This window comes from Prunus avium, chromosome 4 (genome assembly GCF_965620075.1).
Source record: "Prunus avium chromosome 4, drPruAviu1.hap1.1, whole genome shotgun sequence".
Taxonomy (NCBI): Eukaryota; Viridiplantae; Streptophyta; class Magnoliopsida; order Rosales; family Rosaceae; genus Prunus; species Prunus avium.
Genome location: NC_142287.1, coordinates 27,423,975 through 27,446,104, shown reverse-complemented (window position 1 = coordinate 27,446,104; position 22,130 = coordinate 27,423,975). Strand labels below are relative to the sequence as shown.

The window sequence follows — 22,130 nt, the reverse complement described above, 5'->3', positions numbered from 1 at the left end:
TCCCAGAAACAAAGCCGTGAGGGCAGGGGAGGGGCTCAAAGCAGACAATATCGTGCTACGGCGGAACCGATCCGGGATGTGACATTAACTAACAGTTGTAAACACAAGGACTCAATTAGCTAAATTAGAAACACATGGACTAAATTGGCCAACGTAATAAAACACATGAAGCCAAAAGAAAAAGAATGAAATGTAAAAAGAAAAATAATGATCTTCTCAAAATTTCGTTCACTAAGAGCGTCTTCAACAATAGTAGCAAACCAAACTCTTTAAATTGAAGTTTGTTGACTTACGTGGCAATTAGAAAAGCTTTTGGCCAGTTTGATAACCATTTCAATTTTAGTTTTTAATTTTTAGTTTTCATTTTTTGTGCTAGAGTATAGATAATAATGAGGGAAAATGGAAGTGAGAATGAAAGGGAAGATGAGAGGAGATGATGGGAGGGAGGAGTAACAAAAGTTAAAACAAAAACTAAAAATTGAAATCTATTTGAAATTGTTTTCCCTTTTAAGTTTTTATTTTCACTGTTGTTACTTATCCCTCCCATCCTCTCCTCTAATCCTCCCTCTCAATCTCATCCTCACTCCCATTCTAACTCTCATTTTCCTCTATACTCTAGCACAAAATTGAAACTAAAAACTAAAATTGAAATGGTTATCAAATGGCCTTTTGTTTACTACTTTAATATTTTGTGCCCCAGACTCTTCAATTAATACAATGTTATGGAAAAGAATTAAAAATATGAAAAACATGTGAAAAATATGAAAACATGTGACCTAGCAGCAGACTAAGTTTGACAAGGCTGTTGGAGCAGATTTTGATGATGTGGCTTACTTATTTTAACATATTTACCTGTATGTCAGGTACATAATTTAATGTGGGTGCTTGTCTGATCGATTGGTATAATATGTGAGTCTTTTCTTTTTATTGATTAAATTGTATTTTATCTATATATTAGGAATATTATCAAGGAAAAAAATTCAAAATTCAAAATCTGGAATTCAATTACAGGAAATAATGCATTAAATTTAGATTTTCAATGTGTTTTCCTTATTTACCTTAAAGGACCCACATCTAAAACCAAAAAAGCGAGGACCAGACCCAATGGCAGCTAATCATTTTGAACCTAGATCTAAGAAGCTCTTATAAAAATGACAAAGTACAATTGAAAATATTCCAACAATTCAAAATGAAGATAAAACTTAGCCTAATGACTATGAGTGGGAACGTCTTCATTTTCTCGTTGACAGAGCCACAATGTTTTCTTTGATACTCATGATGCTGTTATGGCCAAATATTCACTTTTATTTATGCTATTTCGACACAAATGGGTTTTCAGTTTTATTTTCATTTTTTAATGGTAAGTAAAACATGTAGTAGAAAAAAAATAAATCAAATGCCAAACGCCAAATGCCAAATGGTGTTTACATCAAATGTTGTCAAGTGGTAACGCGATGATTTCTGATTCTCCTATTGTAACTTGTGGAAATTGTGCCATGTCAGGTTTCATCCAAAAGTAAGAAGCCAGCCAACTATGCATTCGGGGACAAACAATCACGTTCTCCGAAATGGAATTACAATTTGAGCAGCCAAAGTAGACCACATGACACGTATGGAGACTTGTGTATCCTCAATCCCATTCTACTGTGGTCTCAAGCCATGTGCGTCGGGGGCATTTGTTTGGTACTGGCACGTTATGGAGACTAGAAAGCCGCCTCGCTCACGTTCTTTGTAATTTCAAGGTGCAGAGACAGAGACAGAACCAATTATAAAGTCATCTTTAATTAGCATTGATGACAATGATAGTGCAGAGACAGAGACCCATGTAAGTAAAATTAAGGTTATTCTGATACAAGATCTAGATTTAAAACAGAAATTGAAACTCATTTTAATGGGTTCCCATTGGAGGGAATGCTATGATGATGCTCTTACTGATATATTTGCTAGATAGACTAAAATGTAACAATCAAATTAAATATGATTTTCACATATAAGCCTATAACTATGGCGGACAACATAGAAAAATCGTACAATACTCAAACTCATTTGACTTTTCAAAATGATCAAATATACCATATAAGCTTTTAACAACCTAAAAATTACAACACTTCTATCAGAGTTTTTTTTTTCTTTCTAAAAATCATAATGCAAGGATAATAGTATGGCTAATTTTCGGACAGATCAAATCAGATTCAAGGGATTCCAATTCCAATCTTAAAAAATTTGGAATGATATTTCTATTCCAATTCCATTCCAAAAAATTTCGGAACTTCAATAACCATTCCAATTTGGAAAACTCAGAATTTTTGGACAATTTCGGAACTTACATATTTCTGAATCTTTATAAAAATTTTGGAAACTAGTTTAAAATTCTAAACATGCCCAACCATTTGAAGGATTAAAATTGATTCAAAATGGAAAACTATATTATATGCTAGTACGTACTTAGATATTCTTATCCTTAATGAAATAACTTATCTATGTATATTTGGTTATCCAATTATATTTAGTTCAACATGAAATTAGTAATTGTATGTAGTCTAAGCTTGAAACTCTGATATATTTCTAAATTCGGAATTTTTCGGAATCTCTAGATACCTTCCAATTCCAATCCAATTTTTATCGGAATTTTCGGATTTCATAACTTTCGGATGTCGGAATTGATTTGGACTTGCCAAAATCAAAAAATTTCATAAGGGAATCAGTTTCCAATCCAATTTGTACTCCTAGATAATAGGGTTTTTTTTCATAATGGTATTTCACACATCATTCAAATTTAAAAATAATGCAGCTGGTCCCTTTGGATTTTTTTCTTCAAATTTATAAGTTTCAGTGTTTATATATATAAAATCATTGCAAGAAATGGGGTTATAAATTTCTCTTCTGATTTTGCCTTGCTAGACTCTTGCCTCATCAAATGGTAGAGTAGACATGCAGCTTATCATTGTAGAGTGAGTAGCTGCCTCATCAAAGACCGTGTTTTCAGGTCATTGCTAAGATTAAGAATTAGAAAACTGAATTTGGGCTATCAAAGCAAGCAAAAAACCTTTCTTGTAACGCGGATAACACTATTTTGCTATTCTCGATCAATAACAATGACAAAAAGTGTTATCCCCATTACATGAGTGTGTTTCTCAGATGAGCTTGCAAAAACAACTTCAGGGGTCAAATGCTGTTCAACTTCACTGAAGACAGCACAATTCTTCTAGCGATTGTTCTAGCATACAAAATATAAGTTAAAAGTTAGACGCATGACATATACCCGGCGGCCAGGGCATATATTAGCCAGGATTTTCTGGAGGGGAGGGCTACCATTGCACAAATGTAATAGCTAAAGTTTTTATGGAACAGAAAACTAGTAAAAAAAAAAATACAGCTAAGTTTGTTGTTTTAGAATTATTACTTAGTGGGTTTTAGAATTATTACTTGGTGGGGGGTTTTTTTTTTTTTTTTTCAATACTTATAACCGTGAACTCTATTGGAGATGGGATTAGGACGGGTGGGCTAAATAGGAAGTAAAAGCGCCAATGAGTTGTTGTTGTTCGTAGATGTTAAAGTTGAGAACTTATTGTCAACAGGATGTAGCCCAATGGAAAATGCATTAGCTTGTAGATTAATGGTCTTAAGTTTGAATCTCTGTGACACCTTGACAATGTATCTGAGAAAACCCTCTCCTCTAATATCGCTTGTATAAAAAATAAAAATAATTTTTTAAAAAAGAAGTTGAGAACTCACTATACACCTTGTGAGTTCTGGATAACCTCAGTAGGGGCCACAACTTGTGGTTCCCTCTCAAATGCAATCGCGCTTTCTTAACTAGTTTAATTGTCGACCACAACTTGTGGTTCCTGCTGCATGATGTGTCATATGAATTCTCAGTATAGTTCGTTCTCGTCTGAAAGATATGAATAGTCTAATAGTATTATCACCCATTTATCATGGTAAAAAGGTAAAAGGAGGTATGGGATGTTACTATTTATGTGAATAGTGTCTGTCTTTGCAATTTTGTTGTTGTTTTTCACTCATTGCAAGGGCAATTACTATTCACATGGAATTAATTTTATTTATATGTATGAGATTAATAATTAAAAAAATTGCTAGGTATGCATAAAAAAATATATTCTGAATTTTTTGGTAATTTTTCAGAATTTTTTTCGATATTTTTTTTTTATAAAAAACTTCGTTGCTGATGTCATCATTGACGTTACAGCTCGAACTGTTCTGGCCTTGAGGTCTGCCAAAGCTTGGTGGAGCCCACACATTGCCGGGCTGTTTTGTACCGCTGGAGCTACATTTCTTGGTCTGGGCAACCTTTTGCCATGGCTGGCCCTCGCCCTGGAAGCGCTCTAAGAGCAATTCCACCGGATAGCCCAGCCAAAGGCTAGGAGGGGAAAAAACAAAAACCCAGTTCCAGCGAGGAGCCCAAGCCCGCGCTAGGAGTGGGACCCACGAAGTCGGGCTGGCCTGAAGGCAAGTCTTGCTCGAGCTCCAGCCCGAGGGGGAGGTGATGTCATGCGCCATTGTTGCATTCCTAAAAGGACACAAATTAATGTGCAAACAACCAATTAAAAATACCCGCAAGTGCACGAATCTATTGAGGTATAGATTATGTAAGTACGGGGTCGATCCCACGAAGAACTTATCGGCTTCCTATAAGTTCTAATTTGAGTACGTAAATAACACTAATTTAACACACCACAAATGCACAAATGCAAATTGGAAACTAAAAATGAGTAAAGAAATGTAAAAGAAATGAAACAACACAAGAAACCAAAGAAAAACAGAAACAGCACTTTCTATCACCCTTTTATCACCTATTTATCACCTGTGAACAGTGCAACCAGTCGTGAACAGTGACGACCGGTCGTGTTTGGACAGATTCATATGCGACCGGTCGCCTGAACAGTAACGACCGGTCGTTTTTGGGCAGATTCGTCTCTCTGTTTTTCCAGTTTCGACCTCTGTCCAATGTTTTGCCTATAACTTTCCAACCGTTTATCCAAATTTCACATTCTTTATACGGTTGGATTCAGCACAGAAAATGGAAGAGCACAGCGCGGACCAAAAGTCAAAAAAAATTACGGAAACAAACAAAATTCAGTAAATACGACACATAACGTGTCAAACACACAACTCACACACACATTGGGGGGGGGGGGGGGGTTTGGTTTGGTTCAAGTGACCTATTTCTATTGCATGAAAGTAAATGGACTTTGAATTTAAATGAGAATGGCAGAGATGAGTTATCAAAATGTGAAAGTACCAAGTAACAAACACTAGGGTTTCGGAATCCACCCTAAACAATTCTACCCATATTCATGGATACTCAAGTGATGAACTCTAAACGTGTTGATGAAGATGTTCGCAATCAAGACTAGTACTAGTGGCGCAAGACGCATTGATTCTCTCTAATATACGTAAAGTGCAGTACTAGTGCTACAATTCTTGTGCCTTCCCTATAACCGAATCTAGGTGTGCTTAGTACTTTGATTCAATTACAAGAAAAACCCATTAAGCTCAAAGAGAATATGAACACCACAAGAACCCTAATAGCATGATGTTTACATTAGGTATTCAAGAAACCAATTCACATGGATGATTCTTACTTCATCCATTTATTGCTTAGGATAACATGAAGATACACATAATCCCAACAATCTCAAGAAGCATGCTTTCAAAGATGGCCAACCAAGGAAAAACACACATCAAGGATAGATTAATTTGGTGAATTGGAATTCATCAACAATGTCTAGAAATTCATACACTCAAGCATCAAAACAATAAGGTAATCATGTTTAGGGCTTCAACCTAAGCCCTAGCTAAATAAGAAGTTACATTGAAACTAAGAAATTACAAGAAACAAATAAAATGAAAGAAACTAAGAACAAAGAGGAGAAAGAGAATGCATCTTCAACCCCTTGGATCCTTGCATCAAGGCTCCCCAAGGTTCTCTATAATTGTTATGCCATTCTTCCCTCCCCTTAGTTGCTCCTTGCTCTCCTCCTTCTTGCTCTCTAGCTCTCAAAATCTCTGCAAAGTTTGGAATGATAGAATGCATAGGTTACCCACGTTCAAAAGCCTCTCATACTTCAGATTGCACTCACATTTACCTTGCCCATCAATTTACAGCTCACACTTTGAATATAAAAGTCATTCTTTCCTCCAAAGCCTTCACCCATTGTCCCCTTGCCATGATGAAGCTTTGTCCTTGAAAATATGCTCTTTGCCTCAGAAAATATCTCTTTCACTAAGGTAAATTCTTGTTACCAAGTGTTATGGTAACAAGAAGAATCAAGTGACACATTGGAGGTAAAAGCTGGACTACTTCGGATTTCCAGAGCTGTGGTAACATGCTGGATTGGTTGGATAGGCAATACTTGTCCAATGGAGCTCAAATTTGGATATGTTGTAGTTAACTTCCATTGGAACAAGTTTCATGAAGATCTTCACCTCATCCGAGCACCAGAGCATGTTGATCCCAGGCCAAGAAGTTGACCTACGAAAAGTATCTACAGAAAAGAAGAAAGCCTACAGCCAAGTTCAAAAAGATCCACATAATTTAATGGCACTATTTTGTTGTGTCTACATTATCATGTTTCATATGTATAAGTCAGTCTCTGTAACAACATTATTATGTCTGGAATTTTCAGCTTGGCATTTGTATCTCTTGATCCAATATGACGTGGATCTTACAATTTACATTTGACTTACATGGTCAACGAATCAGTGTGTGATATATGCTTTGCACTGCTTCCAAAATTGGTATTTGAAGATTGGGGGATCAACTTACATTTGTAATTATAAGCTTCCCAAACCTGCAAATATGATTCACAAATAAGTCTCCATGCCTGCACCCTCCTGCTGCAGGACACTATGGATGTGTATATAACAAAAAGGATGTCTTGAATACATGGTGAGATACCTCAGCCCGGTCGTCAGCAACCCCCATGCTCTTTGTCATATGCCGATTGCCTGTATAGGAGGATCAACAATCTACCCTCCGTGCACAATGCTCTTGATTGAAGGTCCAGTTTGATGAACAAATTTGACAGATTCGGAGAGTCAATTTAGCAGATTTATCAAAGCAATCACTTCATTTCGTTGCAGCTGCAACTGCATGCACAAAGAAATATATGAGATAAACATGTATCCATGACTTTCGAAATTGATCCATCCATGCACATGCTGTTCCTTAGTTTTAAAAATTGTATTGTCTTGCTTTGATTTGTTTTCTTAGTTTTCTCTTTTCCTTTTCTTTTCCTTTTCTTTTCCTCAAATTTCTTAGTAGTCATGGGGATAAACCAAACCGGCAGGCAAGTTTTTGGTTAACGTAGTTAGAAACAACAAATCTGGTCCAGTTTTTAGAACATTAAGAAAATACAGTGAGAGATAAATTAAAAAGAGAGCTGCAAGAACTCACAGGTTGATTTGGATGATTTTGGCCATCAACAGAAAAGAGGATCTTTAATGCAGTACCAAGACCAAGAACCTGAAGCTTTCCCCAAAGCCTTCACTTCTCGCAGCCCACACAATCCATTAATGCACTGCAATTTGAGGATGAAATAAGTACTTTTTCCACATCAAGGTGCTCATGCTCCATCCAGTATAAACTAATTACTAGTGAAGCAAATGCTGAGAAACAAACCTAATGTTTCTGAATTGGTTTTGAATCTGTTGCTTTAGTTGGGCTCTGCTTTGACCTTTCCAGAGCTTTGCTTCATCAAATGGTAGAGGACATGCAGCTTGGAGTTTAGGATTGTAGAGTAGCTGCCTCATCAAAGACCAAGTTTTCAGGTCTTCCTCATGATTACCAGTGTCATACTCAGCCTGCTCCAAGTAATCTGCTGCCTAAAAAAACATTTAAGAACCCACCAACAATCAGTACAGTTTTAGCAGTAAGAATTGGAATTTGGGTTGTCAAAGCAAGAAAGGGCATGCAAAAGAATACTTACTTTAGTCACTGCACGGAGAACAAAGAGGAATGTGAAGTACAAATTTTGGACACGATCAGGATATTTCCAAACGCGATCATGCATCAGCTCCAGATTTTGACCCCACTGAAATTTGTATGCAGGAAGGTCAAATGCTGCACATCTTAAGTAAAGACAGGGTAGTTCCTCTAGTTCACAAATTACATGCATGACCCATCCAATTATCAATTCCAGATCATTCAATATATGCTCACCGCTCTTGATGAATAAATTTTAATTCTCTGATCTTTGTGGATATAAAACATTCATGAGAGAAGAAGAAAAAAAGTTGAGGGTCTGCTCATTTGCTCAGTAGTTACGGGAAAACATGGAATGCACTTACCCCAAAGTGTAGGTTAGGTTCCAATAAAGTCCACCCAATTGGGATTGAAAAAATCGAGTACCAAACAAGACGGTAGCTAACATACCCTTACTGAGTGCTACTTTATTTCATCACTTTAATTTGGATGGAATCTTTGGTCAAATCATATTTAAAGAGTTTTAAAAAAACTTTCCTGAAGCCCACATCAGGACTTGGTCATCAATTTCTCACTAATGATACTCTTGTATTGGACTGCAGTCCAATGCTAAGTACAAGGGTTAACAAAAACTTGCACCAAACGTACTAAAGCACATCTTTACTCACACAAGAATAAAAGGTTTTTTTCAAATTTCAAGAAGTGTTATTATCCAACCACTAATGGATGCCCAATGCGCAGGTTACAGATAATCAACACTAGTATGGCAGACAGCTTTTAAACTTTCTACTTCCATTGGTAACTACTCGACCGCATAATTTAGAAAAGAAATCAAAGTGCACAGGGGAAAGAAAAATAGTCACATGATATGAGGCAGAAGGAGAACCAGATTAGTAGTCTTATCAAGAAGATAATCAGCAGCTTTGTTGATTGAAATTAAGGAGTGAAGACCAGATATTAATTTGTATAATACTTTTTTCTCCTGGAAAATGTCCTGAGATGAATCTGCAGAATAGCAAACAAAAAACATTAAGTAAAACATATTGATATGCAACCTAGCCTCAGATTTAAGTGTCTCATTACCCCCTATTGCAGGAGTTGGACTGGCGATGGATAACCTCAATATGAAAGTAAGATATAAAACATTTTAAACATAAAATGTTACGAGCAGTCAAATTGTCCACAAAGATATAACAAAAGGTTGAACTCACATTTCGGGCAATTTTCAGAATACACAGCATCCCATATCCTTCTCGGTGATGGACCAGCATAGCCAGTGTAACGTTCAGGGTTCAATAGAAGGTTCACATATGTCATCTCACCTTCAGATTGAAAGTCGAGTCAATCGTTACACAATATTATTAAAACGAACAAACCTTTTAGTACAAGAATACAGCAGGTGTAAGACATGAAAAGAACAAATAATAAACATAAAAACTGAGGTAGTGTTTACATTCAGGAACCATTTACTATATCATCATTCATGAACCTGACATTCAACCAAATTGCGGGGTACAAGTAATGAAAAAACAAGTTTGAGAATTTAAATGTACCACTTCATAACTAAACCATATCTAAATTCTTTCTAATTGAAAATACCAATAGACTCCAGCTTCCGACAGACAGTAGCTTAATGATGTAGAACAGATGGCAGATTTTATCGTGGCAGGTTTTATCGGGGTTGAGCAAGGAAAAGGACGTGGTGGGAATTTGCAGAATTGTCGTCCGAGCTCCGATTAGGGCGCAAAATACCTTTTCGGAAAGGGAACGATGCCACGAGTCAAACTCACAGCTTTGCTGTGATGTATGATGGATTTTGGCGTTCTGAAGTCGTTTGGCCGTTCAAAACTGCAGTCAAAGTTCGAAGTTAATTCCAAATAAATTCTGTTTTTTCCGTTTCGGAGTTACATAGTTAATTCCCAAAATAAATTCTGTTTTTTTCAGTTTCGGAGTTACGTAGTTAAGTCTCCGAATTAATTCTGTTTTTCAGTTATCTGTAATAACTCCCCTAGCAGTTACAAGGGTTGAGAGTTGTATTTAGACGGGTTCGTCTAACGTTTTTGTACACTTCAGATTTTAATACAATTAATCAAAGAGAGTTTCTCTTAATTTTCTGGTGGAATCCAGTTCCCTTGTTACTCAAGGTTTTCGTTTGAAACCTTTATTGCTTGTGCTGCGTCAAGTGGTATCAGAGCGGGTCTCTCCCGTCTCGGTATTCTTGTCTTATCATGGGTGATCGTGAAGCTGATTTCCCAGCCACAATTACTCGAGCGGATTTGGACGCTCAAAACCAACGGATCGACAACCTAACCACCCAATTTGGGGAGATGCGAGAGTTGTTGTTGCAAGCTCTTGGTGGCAACCATAGGCGAAGAGAAGGTAGAGATGGCGAGAGAAGAGATAATAGGAGGCAACTTATTCCAGATAGTGAGTCAGAGTCAGAAGAAGAACTTGAAGAACCACCACCACCGGCTAATAATCCTCGTAATCGTAATCGCAATTACGAGAATTTTGGCGATTATCGGATTAAAGCAGAAATTCCCAACTTTTGGGGAAATTTGAAGATTGAAGACTTCTTGGATTGGCTTGTAGAAGTGGAGAGGTTTTTCGATATTATGGAGGTTCCTGAGCATAAGATGGTGAAGATGGTAGCTTTCCGTCTAAAAGCTACAGCGGCTGTTTGGTGGGATCAATTGCAAAATTTACGACAGAGGCAAGGAAAGCAGCGGGTTCGAACATGGCGGAAGATGAAGTCGCTGATGATGGAACGATTCCTGCCCACAGATTATGAGCAGATTCTCTACCGTATGTACCTAGGCTGTGCGCAAGGCACCCGTTCAGTTTCTGAATATACCGAAGAATTCATGCGTTTGGCGGAGCGAAACCATTTGACAGAGACTGACAATCAAAAGGTCGCGAGGTACAACAATGGGCTGAAGATTTCCATCCAGGAAAAAATTGGTATGCAGAATATATGGACTGTGCAGGAGGCGATTAACATGGCATTGAAGGCTGAATTGTTGGAGAAGGAGAAACGCCAACCCAACTTCCGCAGGAACACGATGGAAGCCTCTGAATATACTGCTGGTGCTTCTAGTGGCTCAGGAGATAAGGGGAAAGCACAGCAGCAGAATATTGGAGGATCGACAAAACCAGCAACAGTTGGCCAAAACAAAAATTTCAACGAAGGCAGCAGCCGGAACTACAACAGAGGGCAGCCCCGAAACCAGTCCCAGAATCCGTATGCTAAGCCCATGACAGACATATGTTACCGTTGCCAAAAACCAGGGCATCGTTCTAACGTTTGTCCAGAGCGGAAGCAGGCTAATTTTATCGAAGAAGCCGATGAAGATGAAGAAAACAATGAAGTCGGGGAAGATGAATATGCAGGGGCTGAATTTGCAGTTGAGGAAGGAATGGAGAAGATTACCTTGGTTTTGCAGAGAGTTCTTTTGGCACCAAAGGAGGAAGGGCAGCGTCATAGTATTTTTCGTTCCCTCTGCTCAATTAAAAACAAGGTGTGTGATGTGATCGTCGACAATGGAAGTTGCGAGAATTTTGTGTCAAAGAAATTGGTGGAGTATTTGCAGCTATCTACGGAGCCTCATGTCAGCCCTTACTCACTAGGGTGGGTTAAAAAAGGCCCTTCGGTTCGTGTAGCTGAGACTTGCCGAGTGCCACTGTCTATTGGTAAGCATTACAGGGATGAAGTATTATGTGATGTTATTGACATGGATGCATGCCATATTTTGTTAGGGCGACCTTGGCAATTTGATGTGGATGCGACTTTCAAGGGACGAGATAATGTCATTCTGTTTTCTTGGAACAACCGGAAAATTGCAATGGCAACTACACAGCCCTCAAAGCAACCTGTTGAGCCCAAGACGAAGAGTTCTAGTTTCCTAACCCTAATTAGCAACGAGCAGGAGTTGAACGAGGCTGTCAAAGAAGCGGAGTGTTTTTGTCCCTTGGTGTTGAAGGGGTTGTTGAAAATTGGCAGAGGAGAAGGTGACATTCCTCAAGATGTGCAGAAGATTTTGGATCAATTTCAGGAATTACTTTCTGAAAATCTGCCAAACGAGCTGCCACCTATGCGAGACATACAGCACCAAATTGACTTGGTGCCTGGAGCTAGCCTTCCGAATCTGCCCCATTATCGGATGAGCCCCAAGGAGAATGACATCCTAAGAGAACAGATTGAAGAATTACTGCGGAAAGGATTTATCCGGGAGAGTTTGAGTCCCTGCGCAGTTCCTGTTTTGCTGGTTCCAAAGAAAGACAAGACTTGGCGAATGTGTGTTGATAGCCGGGCAATCAACAAGATAACAGTCAAGTACAGGTTTCCCATTCCACGGTTAGAAGATATGCTGGACGTTCTTGGCGGCTCAAGGGTGTTTTCCAAGATAGATTTGCGAAGCGGTTACCACCAGATTCGCATACGACCTGGAGACGAATGGAAAACAGCGTTCAAGAGCAAGGACGGATTATTTGAATGGTTGGTGATGCCATTCGGATTGTCAAATGCGCCTAGCACTTTCATGCGACTCATGAATCAGGTTCTTCGACCATTTATTGGTTCTTTTGTCGTTGTTTATTTCGATGACATTTTAATTTACAGTACCACAAAAGAAGAACATCTTGTGCATTTGAGACAAGTTTTAGATGTTTTGAGAGAAAATAAGCTGTATGTGAACCTAAAAAAATGTACTTTCTGCACAAATAAGCTACTGTTCTTGGGTTTTGTTGTTGGTGAGAATGGTATCCAGGTAGATGACGAGAAGATCAAGGCAATCCTTGAGTGGCCAGCTCCAAAGACAGTTTCTGAAGTTCGAAGTTTCCATGGCTTGGCCACCTTTTACAGAAGATTTGTGAAGCATTTTAGCACCGTTGCTGCACCTATCACAGAGTGTTTGAAGAAGGGCCGGTTCAGCTGGGGAGAGGAGCAAGAGAGAAGCTTTGCAGAAATAAAAGAAAATCTTTGCACCGCACCGGTTCTAGCTCTTCCAAACTTTGAGAAAGTTTTCGAAGTTGAATGTGATGCCAGCGGTGTGGGAGTCGGAGCTGTGCTTTCACAAGACAAGCGGCCAATTGCATTCTTTTCTGAAAAGTTGAGCGATGCACGTCAAAAGTGGAGTACTTATGACCAAGAGTTCTATGCGGTTGTTCGAGCTTTGAAGCAGTGGGAGCACTATCTTATCCAGAAGGAGTTTGTTTTGTTTACAGATCATCAAGCATTGAAGTATATTAACAGCCAGAAAAATATTGATAAAATGCATGCTAGATGGATGACTTTTTTGCAGAAGTTTTCGTTCGTTATCAAGCATACTTCCGGCAAGACAAATCGTGTGGCGGATGCACTGAGTAGAAGAGCTTCATTATTAGTCACGCTGACTCAGGAAGTTGTGGGGTTTGAATGTCTGAAGGAATTATATGCAGGAGATGACGATTTCCGGGAAATTTGGACAAAGTGCACCAATCAAGAGCCAATGGTAGATTACTTTCTTAATGAAGGTTATTTGTTCAAAGGCAACCAGCTGTGTATTCCAGTTTCCTCTTTGAGGGAGAAGCTCATTCGGGACTTGCATGGTGGAGGATTGAGTGGCCACCTAGGCCGTGACAAAACAATTGCATTGATGGAGGAGAGATTTTATTGGCCACAGCTCAAACGTGATGTTGGAACTATTGTGCGCAAGTGCTACATTTGTCAAACTTCGAAGGGGCAGGTACAAAACACTGGATTATATATGCCATTACCAGTTCCTAACGATATTTGGCAGGATCTTGCTATGGATTTTGTCCTCGGATTGCCCCGAACACAAAGGGGAGTGGACTCTGTATTTGTGGTGGTTGATCGGTTCTCAAAAATGGCGCATTTCATAGCCTGCAAAAAGACTGCCGATGCATCAAATATAGCCAAACTGTTTTTCAGGGAGGTTGTTCGCTTGCATGGGGTTCCTACATCCATTACATCTGATCGTGACACCAAGTTCTTGAGCCATTTTTGGATCACTTTGTGGAGACTTTTTGGGACTACTTTGAATCGAAGCAGCACTGCCCATCCCCAAACTGATGGCCAGACTGAGGTTACAAACCGAACATTGGGCAATATGGTGCGAAGCGTCTGTGGAGAGAAGCCGAAACAATGGGATTATGCGTTACCGCAGGTGGAGTTTGCATACAACAGTGCAGTCCATAGTGCTACTGGGAGGTCTCCATTTTCCATTGTTTATACTGCTATACCTAACCATGTTGTAGATTTGGTGAAACTGCCTAGAGGCCAGCAAACCAGTGTGGCAGCGAAAAATTTGGCTGAGGAAGTGGTAGCCGTTCGAGATGAGGTCAAGCAGAAACTTGAGCAAACAAATGCTAAGTACAAAGCTGCTGCGGATAGGCATCGACGTGTTAAAGTGTTTCAAGAAGGCGATTCTGTGATGATATTTCTGAGGAAGGAGAGATTTCCAGTTGGCACTTACAGCAAGCTTAAACCGAAGAAATATGGTCCTTACAAAGTGCTCAAACGGATCAATGATAATGCCTATGTTATTGAGTTACCAGATTCCATGGGAATTTCCAATATTTTTAATGTTGCAGATTTATATGAGTTCCGTGAAGATGAGGTTCTTTATCCAGATCATAACTCGGGGTCGAGTTCTTCGGAGGTGGAAGGGACTGATGTAGAACAGATGGCAGATTTTATCGTGGCAGGTTTTATCGGGGTTGAGCAAGGAAAAGGACGTGGTGGGAATTTGCAGAATTGTCGTCCGAGCTCCGATTAGGGCGCAAAATACCTTTTCGGAAAGGGAACGATGCCACGAGTCAAACTCACAGCTTTGCTGTGATGTATGATGGATTTTGGCGTTCTGAAGTCGTTTGGCCGTTCAAAACTGCAGTCAAAGTTCGAAGTTAATTCCAAATAAATTCTGTTTTTTCCGTTTCGGAGTTACATAGTTAATTCCCAAAATAAATTCTGTTTTTTTCAGTTTCGGAGTTACGTAGTTAAGTCTCCGAATTAATTCTGTTTTTCAGTTATCTGTAATAACTCCCCTAGCAGTTACAAGGGTTGAGAGTTGTATTTAGACGGGTTCGTCTAACGTTTTTGTACACTTCAGATTTTAATACAATTAATCAAAGAGAGTTTCTCTTAATTTTCTGGTGGAATCCAGTTCCCTTGTTACTCAAGGTTTTCGTTTGAAACCTTTATTGCTTGTGCTGCGTCACTTAAGAACTCGAGTACAGTGAACACTATGCAACACACAGTCCACGACATATATTGTAAATTACCATTATCCGTCTCATCATCATTTGTCCAAGGATTATCTGTCTCAACCCAGCCTCTGAAAGCTCGACTGTCTAGCGTCCGGTCAACAGTCCCCTGCTGCTTTCCCTCTTGACACACAAAACTGTCAGGTGCAAGGCCCTGGAGAAAGGGCCTCTTAAAAGGTTCTGGAAATTCATTTTCTGGGCACTCACAGATGCTGCAGTCACGCAAGAGGCACATACCGTCTTCAGTCCAAAAGGGACAGTCACACCAGAGCTTGGCCTATCATTTGAACCAAGTAAATAAGCCCCCAAAAGGTAAAAACAAAAGTACAACATCCTCCCTAAATCACTATAGCCATCTAAGAATGTGTTCAAAGTAAAGAATTCATGTGACTGGTCACAAGGTAAGACTAATCTCTTGGATGCTTGGATTGAAAAATTAAAATTACCAACATCCAAAAAGAAATATTCAGTAGCATAAAATAAATAAGAGGGCACAACAGAAGAGACCTTGAAATATCTGAAAAATGGAGTTTTAACAATCTCTTGTAGCAGTGGGTGCAACACTTCTGCATTAACACTGTCCACTGTTTCATAATCACAACAGCAATCCTCCACAATGCCTGTGTACCCTTTTGAATCCTACACTCATAAAAATAAACAAATAAACCCAAAAAAAAAAAGTTAAGATTATTATAAACTTATAAACAAGCACCAAATGAGGAACAAAGTTTAACTGGAAGCCATCTAATCTGATGAACAAACAAACAAACAACACAAATTCAACCACATGCATAACAAAAGATGAGTTATAATATCTTAATCTGATGAACATTAATGGGTTGATCAGTATCTGAGGGCAGTGGCAGGAATTGGGGTTCTTGAAAAAGAGAGAGAGGTTGAGTTTAGAGGCAGTTCTTGTAGAAGTGAGTGCTGTGGCTAGCAACACCACCACCACAGCACCCAAAAAAGCAAGAGAAGCTGCCTATCTCTTGCTTTTTTTCTCATTCTTCTCCAATGCCACCTAAACCTCTTAAAATTGTTCATCCCACATATAAATAAACATTGGTAAACATTTACTCTGGGGGTTATTTGTGTTAGCTCTTTTGGTTTCTGAAACTTCCATTTCAATTTAATAGCAAACCCCACAGAGCAGAGAAGAGGCAGAGATGCACAAGAGACAGAGACTTGGTTGCGCGCCAACGCTCAATGAAGTGAATTGGGTGATTGACACGTGGGCGGGTGGTATTGGAAGGTGTCTTGGACTTTTCTTTTGTGCGGAGTGTGAGATGTGCTGTATGTGAGCTTGATGTTCTTAATTTGCCAAAGTCAGTTTGGGTAACTTGGTCATTTGTGACGTGCTCAGGCCAATGGGAAGTCAGCGTTTTACAATAACAGCATCATCGGTTGTTTACCTTCTCTAGCTATTTAGTATGTTCCACAATCCAATTTAATTTAGTATGAAATTTTTTTTAATCAATATTTAATTTATGGTATAGAATTCCCTTTCATATATATATAAGAGAACATGAAATATTTGCTTAAATATTTATGAAGGAAAATAACCGAATCAAATCGGTCACTAAATAGATATAGTTTGGTCTAATTCGCTAAATTATTAGTTTGATGCCTAAACCAAACGAAAACAAAATGGAATGTTCAAATTGATTTAGTTGCTATTTGAGGTCTAAACCGAACCCAAACTAAGAGCATTCCCACCCCTAACTTCTATGAGGCAGATTGAATGTATAAATTAAAAATATGTTTATTTGTATGTATTGATTGGTGGTTTTCTCATACATTTAGTTGGCTTCATACATACTTCCTTCTTATTGTCGTTTGAGCTATATTATACACAAAAGGTAAATAAATTGGGGATTCGATTTGGTGGAGTCAAAAGGTTACGTCTCCTATTATTTATCTTCTCCAACTCACAAAAGAAATTGAAGGTCAAGGGTGAAGAAATAGCTTATTAACTAAGATATATTGGCAAGTGACTTGTATTGATTTGAGCATTTACCTCTACATCTTAAGCGAGAAAATAAGGCAACCTTAATTAACTGTTTGCATAGCAATAAACAAGCCAATATTGCATATGCCTTGAGAATCAAGAGAGAAAATAATGGATAAACAACTTGAATTGTTATACAATGGAAAAAATTTATAAAAAAAAAATCAACAGCTTAGACAGTCATTGAACAAGATATGGCCATCCATGTCGGACTTATTCATTGCCCTAGATGGCCAATAGATAGGCAACCAGCTCACATTCTCTTTTGCCCCATCCTAGTAGTGTACACTGTACACGATGGTGAAAACTACCTCTCTATATATAGCTTCTCCACCATATCATTGAGAATTTTATTCTTGTGTTCCTCAAAACTTGTTTATGCATAATATCATTCATATATATACACAATTATCCTCTCACAATTATCCTCTCATCTGGATTTCTGTACGTAATTATCTTGCTGATGCCACTATAAACATGGAGGAAAATAAAGATGAGTAATAGAAATACATGGCGTTTGCACGATAATAACATTTGGATGTCCATACGATAATAACGTATGGACATCCGGATGAGAAAATAACTATACATATAGGAAGCTTCAGTTGAGGAATCCCTCAAATAAGATTTGAGGGACACCCTTGTAGGGCCCACTCCGTATTGTATTTCACTAATCCAAACCGTTTATTTTGTAGATACTCATTCAAATATCATCTCTACAAAAAAAAAAATCACTTGAATCCGATATCATTTGACCACTCATTTGAATTATTGAAATTTTAGTACTTTTTTGAAGCACCGTGTTCATTGATTTTGTAGGACACAATTGGATATCGAAACGGTTTCCGATTTGTCTAATTTTTTGCAATGCTGATTTATGAATGTAGACTTAAAAACTAGATGGTTTGGATTGTTGAAAAAATATTTATAGAGGACCCTAAAGGGTGTCCCTCAATAGAAGGAGACTGATATATATATATATATATATATATATATATATATATATATATATATATATACAGTTATTCTCTTATCCGGATGTCCGCACGTTATTATCGTGCGGATCCTATTGTAAACAGGCAGGGAAACAGAGAGGTGTAGTACAAAATACACTGCGTCCTATTGTAAACGTTATTATCGTGCGGATCCTATTATATATATATATAATTGTAAAAGAAATTACTTAAAAGGACTGGCCCAAACCCAGAAAGCCAGATCAGCCCAATACAGAAACCAAAACAGACACAAAAGAAACACAATATGGGCCCAAAACACGTGAGGCAGAAAACCCTAGCAAACAAAGATGGAGAGGACGAACCACACCATTTCCTCCCAATCTCTAAAATGATATATAACAAGTTATATTAGTGCTTGTTTCACATGCACAGCAGCATTTTCAGAGAGTATATACTTTTTTTTTCTCGTTTGAAACTCTCTGTGCCATTCTAATTATGGTTAGTTGAGTTCTGCAACCGAAATAACTATAAACCAAGTGGCATATGCAGCGGCATATGCAGGTAATGTACCTGATGATTATTCCTCTGGCTTGCTGATGGGTTTAAACTAATTAATTAATTAATTAAGCATCTTTATAGTTGATGGGCGCGTCTCAATTATTGGATTCGAAGATGATGATCCCCTGCTAATTAATAATTAATAGGATCTAAGTGAATGATTAGGAGGAGTTTGTAAGAATGATAAACAAAGGTAGTTGAAACATGCATGTGACAAAATTATGAGAGCGATGAGCAAAAAAGAATTAAAGCAACAAAATATATATGAGCAAGGCAGCTTGGGCATTATCATTCTGAATATTATATGAGGAATGGGGCCAATTTGGCTGATACATTGTATATATCCAAAAAGGAGAGGGAGAAAATTAAGAGTATGTTTGCATCATCAATTTCCTTCTTTTGCACATATGCTGTACATGCATGCACCTTGTTGTAGTAGGTTATGTACAGAAATATTTTATAAAATCACACACCTACCGGACTATGCAAGTGGTTAAGTTAGAGACAATATTGATGTTGATAGTAGTGGATTGCAGGTCCGCCTTTCTAAAAGCTTTTAAAAAAAAAATAGTTATAATTAGTTCATTGGTGTAATTAAGCTAAATCAATATGGATTGTGTAATCTAGTATGATTCATATCTTGCTATCGAAGTAAGGAGTAAAAACTTCATAAAACATTGTAACCTAACATCCTATGTTATGTTGTTGATTATCAATTTGAGCCATGTACATTTAAAAGACAACTTAATTGATCAAATTTAGAATGCAAAAGAAAATTTTCCGAGATCCTACTTCAATTTTCTCTCCTATCTCCCTTTCATAATTTGTTGGGCCTCCTCATCAGTGGCGGATCTAATAAGGTGCCAATGAAGGCACTAGCCCCCACTCAATCTCCTATGAAGATGCCAATTTAATTATCATGATATTTTCTGTTGAATGGAGCCAAACTTTTTGATAAAATGCCTCAAAGAAGACTAAGGTAGGACAAAGGAGTGGCTGAGACTTGGGCTGCATTAGGCAAAGACTTTACCGACTCTATAAGTTCTTGTCCCCAGGACGGAAAATTCATGAATCCGACAATGCTCCTCATTATTCATTAGGGGACCAAAAACACTCGTATACATGTCAAACTCAAGCAGATCCTTTGGACACTCATTGTGCCATGTCTAACTCACTAAACATCATGCAAAGAAAATAAAAACTAGAAAACAACTGACTGAGTGAGAGAGAGGGCATGCCATGTGTTGGCACATGCATTTGCCACATGGCCCTACTAATTTGCACTTAAGAAAATTAATTAAACCCAGTATGTAAAATCCCAGAGGATCTTGGACCAACACCCAGTGATGCCATTTTGTTGGTCAAAATTCTAGGATCAAGGAAAACGACATCTTAAATTTTTCACAAAAAGAGAAATTTCTTCGTGGCATGGCTAAGAAATAAAGCTTGTTCCAACTTGGACGTATTCTATATTCTAAAACAATTTTTATTGCTGGGGTCTTGAAATTATTATTATCTTTATAAATGATTGATTAGTTATTCCAATCAACGGTAATTTGATAGCTGGATTTATGAGGGGTATTGTGACGTGCCACCAACTTATAGAAAAATTTAAAGAAATTAAGCAGTCAACATACGGTGATTGTTTTATAACACGAACCAACTACATCCAACGCCGAGCTCTTATGTGTAGAAATATTCGCTTAATTCTTTCAGCATTTGCATCGGTACACTTCAATATACATGGAAATGCATCTTACTCAATAAATTTCTCAGGGGCAGATCGACCCACCACAAGGGCAGCAGCTCAATCTCTCTTACCTCGAGAGAAAGGACATGAACATTATTTCTCTGCCTACATTATTATTAGCATCACTTAATACCAGTTTGGAAGGTGAAGCCATTATTGGATGAATTATTATATTAAAAAGAAAACAAAATTCAATCCGTCATAATTTTATATGTTTCAGAAAATTAAATATGGGAATTGAAATTAGGAGTCAAATGCGACTGAGAGTTATTATTGAGTGGTGTGAGCGACAATGTAGGGCCAGTGTTGAGCACGTGGCAGACAGCATTTCCTCTTCACTTCCACGTGGGTCCCAGCCCTAGTGAAGAAGTCATATTGGCCCATCACATGGGACCATGCATGGCCTCCTATTTACCATTTATATATATTTTTTTGGTACGTACTTTGCCCTATATAAAGATATTAAATAATCAGCAGTGATCAATTAATTAATCTTAGATTAGCATAGATTAGAAGATTCCAGTTACATTCTTGTTATTTTACGGTTTTACTCATGAAGGCCAAAGTCGGCTGCAGCCCACACGTTAAATTTAATCTTCATTCTGAAATTTTCACATCAACTCAACTCTTTTTTTTCTTTCTTTTTTGTGAAATAGAGGGAACCCCCAGAAGACAACAACTAAACACTGCGCATGAGTCGAGGCCTAGCAAGACCAGAGCTAACCCAGACAGGAGCCTCATAAAATAAGGAAATTCTCAGGTCCAGATTATAACTCCCGTTTGCCAAACAATCTGTAACACAATTCTTTTCCCTGTAAATGTGGACAAGGTGACAATTTCCAATTTGTCTCATGAGATCACAACAACTATGCACCAAAGCAGCAAGAGGATGGCATTGCAATGAATTGATTTGTTGAACAAGTGAGACAGCAACAACAACATCCATTTCAATAGCAAGGTTAATGATACCTTTCTCAACACCAAGCTTTAGACCAAAATATAGGCCCCAAACCTTAGCCTCCAGGATATGACATTGGCCCAAATTCACAGCAAAATTAACAATCCAGTCACCTGAGGAGTCTCGAATAACACCTCCTGCTCCAATAATATTAGTGGCAGCCCTTCTAGAAACATCCACATTCAGCTTAAGTTGGCCAATTGTAAGAGATTCCAATTCCAAAAAAACATGTACTCTATCAAATTTCTTACCAAAGCCATGAAATGTAGGAGTAGAAATCCTATTAGTGGCGAGAGCAAGGAGAAAATGAGTAAGGATTAGATTAGGTTAAAGATTTTGATTTCTTCCATTATAGTAGAAAAGGAAAAGAAAAAGAAATGCATGAATTTCAAATTACTGATGGTACTTTGTAATAAGAGATCCCAAAGATTAATCACACATAAAAAAAAAAATGAAAATAGCTTCCCTAACAACATTTAGAAATATTCAAAAGCTATTAACAATTATATAGGATGTTTTTTTATACAACAATATTGGGGGAGAGAGGGTTTCTCACACACTGTCAAGGTGTCATAGGAGTTCGAACTTGAAATAAGTTATATGCAAATCAAGATCATTTTCTACTCGTAAGGACGCTATATAAGTGTATTACTAATCAAAAGTATGATATACTCCTTTTATACACTAGA

The 22,130-nt window shown here is 38.0% G+C and overlaps 1 pseudogene across 1 annotated transcript; it reads right to left on the bottom strand.

The window, feature by feature from the left end:
- Positions 1-5,712: 5,712 nt before the first annotated feature.
- On the bottom strand, positions 5,713-21,429 carry LOC110771822 (endoplasmic reticulum oxidoreductin-1-like; annotated as a pseudogene). The gene is made up of 11 exons (XR_015835330.1): positions 21,208-21,429; positions 15,719-15,850; positions 15,230-15,488; positions 9,160-9,270; positions 8,835-8,953; positions 7,953-8,057; positions 7,646-7,848; positions 7,421-7,544; positions 6,923-7,113; positions 6,712-6,815; positions 5,713-6,509 (listed from the first exon to the last, which is right to left on the bottom strand). The product of XR_015835330.1 is annotated as an endoplasmic reticulum oxidoreductin-1-like (transcript).
- Positions 21,430-22,130: the final 701 nt, after the last annotated feature.